Raw genomic sequence first — 6,267 nt, 5'->3', positions numbered from 1 at the left:
CATACCATACGTAGGATATTTGGTGATGGATCTGGAGATACACGGGGTTGTGGTACCCCAGAAGGGAGTAGTGGTGGTGCGAGATGGCTGTCTGGGGTCTCATCGGGCCCTACTGGGCATGAACGTGATCTCTGAGTGTTGGGAGGGACTGTTCCGGAGCAGACCAGTGCGAGCTGCCTCGTCATCAGATGGCCAGGAGTGGGATCGGGTGAGAGCCGACTGCCGCCGGGTTTGCCTGGCCGAGCAGCAGGGCCAACGGGAGAGTACTGGGAGAGTGGCCTGCCGTTATTCCTTGTCCGTCCCCGCTCGAAGTGAGGACGTGGTCTGGGCCAGGGTGCCCTCTCGGCTTTATAGCCCCCAGGAGTGGGTTTTGGTGGAGCCCTACCCGGATGGCCCCAAGGTGGAAGTCGCTCGGGGGCTGGCGTCCGCAAGGAGAGGCCGAGTCTCAGTTAGAGTCCGAAATACAAATTCTTTCCCGATCCACCTATACCGCCACCAATGCCTGGCCCGAGTTACCTCGGTGAAGCCCCATCAAATTCGAGAACAGGGAGAAGTGGAATTCTGTCGAGTAAGTCCAACAGTGGTAGAGGTGGCCCTGGCACAAACGGGTCGACACGTGGAAGAGGTTGGAGGAAGACTGCCGACACACCTGGAAGGAGAGTCGTTACGTGGAGAGGGATTGAAAGAGGACCAAGTCCAACAACTCCAATGTTTCTTGACGAAATGGCAACATTTGTTCTCTACCCACGACGAGGACTACGGCCGTACGGATGCAGTTAAGCACCAGATCCCGACCGGAGAGGCTACACCCAGCAGGGAGCGTTATCGACCCGTGCCTCCGACCCTGTACTCAGAGGTTCGCACCCTCCTGAGGGGGATGTTGGATAAGGGAATTATCCGGGAGAGCAGCAGTCCTTGGGCCGCGCCGATAGTACTGGTACGGAAGAAAAATGGTTCTTGGAGGTTCTGCGTGGACTACCGGTGGCTGAACCAGGTGACTAAAAGGGATGCTTTCCCACTGCCCCGAGTAGAAGATTCTCTCACCAGCCTTACACAAGCAGCTTGGTATTCGACACTCGATCTGGCCAGCGGATACTGGCAAGTCCAGGTGGATGAGCGGGACAGGGAGAAGACTGCGTTCACTACCCCCTTTGGGTTATATGAGTGGGACCGGATGCCTTTTGGCCTCTGCAACGCCCCAGCCACCTTCCAACGGCTCATGCAGCGTTGCCTGGGCAGCCAACTAATGGAGACCACGCTCGTCTACCTCGACGACGTGATCGTCTATTCTCCGGATTTCGGGTCCCATCTCCAACATCTGGAACAGGTCTTTCTCTCCCTGGAGAGGTACGGGCTGAAACTCCAGCCGGATAAATGTCAGCTTTTCCGAAAGGAGGTAAAATTCTTGGGCCACATTGTGAGTGCTGGAGGGATTTCTGTCGATCCGGAGAAGGTGGCGGCTGTGCAGGGGTGGACCACCCCTAAGACGGTGCGCCAGGTTAGATCCTTCCTGGGCTTTGCCGGATATTATAGGCGATTCATTAAAGACTTCTCCAGAATCGCCAAGCCGATCAATCAGCTGCTGGGAGGTACGGGACGAGTTCGGGGCCGAGGGTCGCCATCGATCCAGTGGGATCCGGCGTGTGAGGAGGCCTTTCAGAGGCTCAAACAGGAGTTACTACAAGCCCCGATTTTGGCTTATGCCGACTTCACACAGCCTTTCATCCTGTACACAGATGCCAGTAACCTGGGCTTAGGAGCTGTCCTGGCTCAGAAGCAACAAGGAAAGGAGAGGGTAATCGCTTATGCGAGCCGAAGCCTGCACCCCACCGAGAGAAACGACGCCAATTACAGTTCCTTTAAACTCGAGCTACTAGCAATGAAGTGGGCGTTGAGTGAAAAATTTAAAGATTACCTGTGGGGAGCAAGGGTGCAAGTGGTTACGGACAATAATCCGCTCGTACATCTACAGACCGCCAAGCTGGGGGCGGTAGAACAGAGATGGGTGGCACAACTGGCGAACTTCGATTACCAGCTCCAATACCGGCCAGGGAGGGAACATACCAACGCCGATGTCCTATCTAGGCTGCCAGAGGAAGGATCATCGGGCCCGGTATTGGCTCGTGAAGCAGGACACGACGAAGGACTAATGGTGGGGATTGTGGAGGCACCAGGCCAGCCATTGGAAGAACCCCCGGGTTGTTGGGGATGGGACCCGCAGCGTTGGAGGTTATGGCAGGGCGAGGACGAGGATCTGCTGGTGGTCCGGACTTGGCTGAGGCGGAAGACATGGCCCGACGGTGCGGAATACCGAGCTCAGACCCGGACAGTGCGAGGACTGTTGGGCCAGAGAGAGAGACTCTACTTGAAGGAAGGGGTGATCTGCAGGGCCCTTCAAGATCCCAAGTGGGGCGACAAGGTCTGTCAGGTGGTCGTCCCCGAGGGACGCTGGTCAGCGTTGTTGGAAGCCTATCACACCAGGATGGGGCATCAAGGGCAGGAGAGGACGACAGCATTATTACGGCGACACTTCTACTGGCCCGGGATGGAGGGCACGACGAGGGCCTATCTACAGAAGTGTCCACGCTGTATACTGTTTAAGACCAGGAAAGAGGTACGGGCTCCGCTGGTTCCAATTCAGGCCAAGGCACCCTTGCACATTGTCGCTATAGACTATCTGACCCTGGGTCGGCCGGTGGACCGGATCCAGTATATCCTTGTGGTTACGGACCTGTTCATGAAGTTTTAAAAGGGATTGTCCAGAACAGGGTTCCTTTTGTGACTAAAATGTTCCTCTGGGGAACAACAGATTGCAATTTTGACATGTCCAAGCAGACTTAGCGACGCCGTGGACAGACCCGTTGTCTGAAAAGACAACGGAGGATGTGTTTGGAGACAAGGAATTACTAATTGGAACAGAATGTGACCGCATGTCAGGCATTGTCGCTACAGTATAATTAAATGCATTGCGATATTCTTTATCGCTGAAGCTTTTTCTTTATTATAAGGGTGTATTATTTCATTAAAAAATGACTGTTTATAAGGTGACAATCCGTTATACATCTTTAAGATTTTTGTATTGTATTGTATCTTCTGTTATAAAGACGAAGATTGACATTTTGTTAATTGAACAAAATAAGAACACAATGTTGTAGAAAATAAACAACTTAGGCTATGTTCTGTTAGATGTGTTTTGACTACTTTTTAGGCTATATCTCTAGGTAATGAAGATATAGCCTATTAACAAAAATAAATATTATTAGGCCTATATAATATATCATATTAAAAAACTTATATATAAAAAAGCCTATATAAAATATATTATCAAAAAAGGGCCTCAATGATTAATTTTGCATGATTGGGGGCTGCTACTATTTGCTTAAGCTTTTTGAACGTGTGATAAAGGCGCGATAGGCTGTCAATTTTATGTGGATAAAGGCATATTTTGTACATGACTACACATGTCCTTATAAGGGCAAAAAAAGATTTTTGTTTTAATGACATAACATCTCGTTATTACGAGAAAAAGATGTCGTTTTAACGACATAAGATCTTGTTATTACGAGAAAAAGATGTTGTTAAAACGACATAAGATCTCGTTATTACGAGAAAAGATGCCGCTAAAACGACATAAGATCTCGTTATTACGACATAATTGAGGGGAAAAAATAATATGTATGTGGCAGCAATGCGTCACCGTACCATTAGGTGTGTTTCTGGCCTCTGAATCAACAGTAGGATTCACATTAGGAGTTGTCTGCTCTCCACTAGATTCATTAGCCGCGTTTCCACTGTCGGGCCAGGGCCGGGCCGTGCTAGTGCGTGCCAGGGCCAGTCGCGTTTCCACTGTCACTTCCGGGGCTTGATCAGGGCTTACTCGGGGCCAACGGCCAGGATTTCTGGCCCGTCGAATACCTTGGGCCAAAGCGGGCCAGCTCGGGCTAAAGGAGTGGTTACGAACAGAGGCGGAGTTCACCTGAGTCGGGAGACGGCAGCGCCGGATGATTCTGTCAGCATTAAAGACTTTTAAAATAATTTAACTCACGTTCATGTTTGAATGCCTTCTGTTTGTGATGCAAAAGACTATGTGCGCTAACCATTACCATAGTAAACATATTAAATGCTTGAAGATATGCATAGTAAAAAAACATAGTGAAAGCTTAAAGAAATCAGACCAATCATAAAGGCTATCACAGTCATGTTTTTTTTTTTTATCTGTCAGTAGTCTACGTCTTGTCTCTTTATACCGGACTATCATAAAATAAAGCAACTTTTTTTTTGGGAGCTTCCTCTGTTTCTCTGACTGAAAATGTCTGTATGGGAGTCGAGAGAGTGCTAAAGCTCCTCAGGTCGTATTTTTGGTGGCATATATTTGTAGAAATTATCATTCTTTCTAAATGTGATGTAAATGTCCAGTAACTACCAGATAAACAGAAACAGACGCGACTGAAGAAGTAAGTGTGTCCTCTTTCTTTTGTGAAATAGACCTAACGGTAATTTATTTCTGAGTGACTAATGTGCAGTTTTGACATAGATTAATTAATTATGATCAATGTATCACTTTTTATTGTAAACCTGTGGTAAAACATCGATGCTTGGGTTTTAAATATTCAAGTAAACAACAAAAATGCCAGCAAACAGCTGCTTTTATCATGTTTGTTTTCAACGCTGTTTCCAGTGATTTCTGATTAGTTTTCTGATAAAACTTCCATTTGTTGGTGAAATGATGGGTTAGTGTGACGTTGTTCCAGAGAGGCGTGTTACGGGCGTGTTTTAGTGAAGCGCTGTGGAGCTTCTGGCCCGACAGTGGAAACGCAGGCCCGGTGCTATTAGCCCGTGGCTATTAGCCCGGCACGGCCCGTTTAAAGCCCTGGCTCGCACTGGCCCGACAGTGGAAACGCGGCTATTGACCTCTGAATCAGCACTAGGATTCGGTGTAATATTAACACTGTCAGCCTTATGTGGACATGTTGACATGTTATGTTCAACATTTCCACATTCAAAGCACTTTAGACTACCTGTACTAGCCCAAACCATATATGTCTTCCCTTTATAGGAAAAAGTTATAAAATTAGATAAACATTATATGGAAAAATAAATAAATAAATAAGTGAAACATCACACAATTATGAGTATAGTTTTACAAGCAAACACTACTCAAATATAAATTTGCAAACATTCATCAGAATCAACTTAACAAATAAACTGATTAACTTCCCATCTATATTTGAACATCTGCATAACATTTATTAACTTATAATAACAATACTCTATGTTGATTTTATTGTGGCAAACAAGAGAATCTGTCCCACAACATTGTTTACTTTCACTTTCATTTTAGCGTGATTCTGGGTGGAGTGTGTCAATTAACGACGGAAGGAAGTTGTATTTAAAAGGAATGTGTCGTACCTGAATCAGAAGCGTCATCCATTTGTTTGCACATGAGGGTTGCCAGTATGAGTGCTGGTTTATGGTGGAAAGACGGCTGCGTGTCAATCAGCTGTTTCATGTGTATATGTCTGGTGCGTGACTGAAACATTGCACTTTCAGACCGACTGTCGTGAGCTGTCCTGAAGACAAGGCAAAAACTGCTTAGGCTATCCACCTATCTTGGTGTCTGGTGACCCGCGATACTCATTGGTGCCTTCAATACCTGCAAACTTGGTCAGTACCTCTGCGCCGCCATTACACACACTACTACACACGGACGCACACATGCACCCACTCGCATAGCTTTCATATTCGCACATTCTGTGTGCTTAGTGTTTTGTTTATAATTGTTGTTGCCCGTTAAAATGATTGCTGCTGTTGATTTAATGTTCGTGATTTACCACGAAATTAATGAGATGTTTATCCAATGTTTTCTTTTTTCTCTCTTTTCTTTTTTTATGGACATTTTTGTGAATGAATGTGGACACGAATCTGCAAACGTGGGCGGTCGGTTTCCGGCACGGATCTCGAAGACCAGAGACCGCTAGTGTGAACTTCATTTCTTGTTGTGTTTTTTTTTTTTTTTTTTTTTGTCCATTTCGCTTTTCTGTGTGATTATGATTTTGAACACATGTGGAAGAATAAATATCCCTTGTGAACTGACCTTTTTTCTGGGATTATTATTATAATTTGTTGTGTAACAGGTGGTTACCTTTTCTGCTATCCTGGGTTAAGTTAATTTTTGACAGGTTTAATCCTGTCTGGCACCCGAAGGTTTTCTTTAAAATAATTTGTTTAAGTTAGGGCAGCCACCACCGTTACAGAGTGGTGCCCGAA

Source organism: Scardinius erythrophthalmus (assembly GCF_964197995.2).
Source record: "Scardinius erythrophthalmus genome assembly, chromosome: 8".
Classification (NCBI taxonomy): Eukaryota; Metazoa; Chordata; class Actinopteri; order Cypriniformes; family Leuciscidae; genus Scardinius; species Scardinius erythrophthalmus.
Note: the sequence above shows the minus strand (reverse complement) of the source record.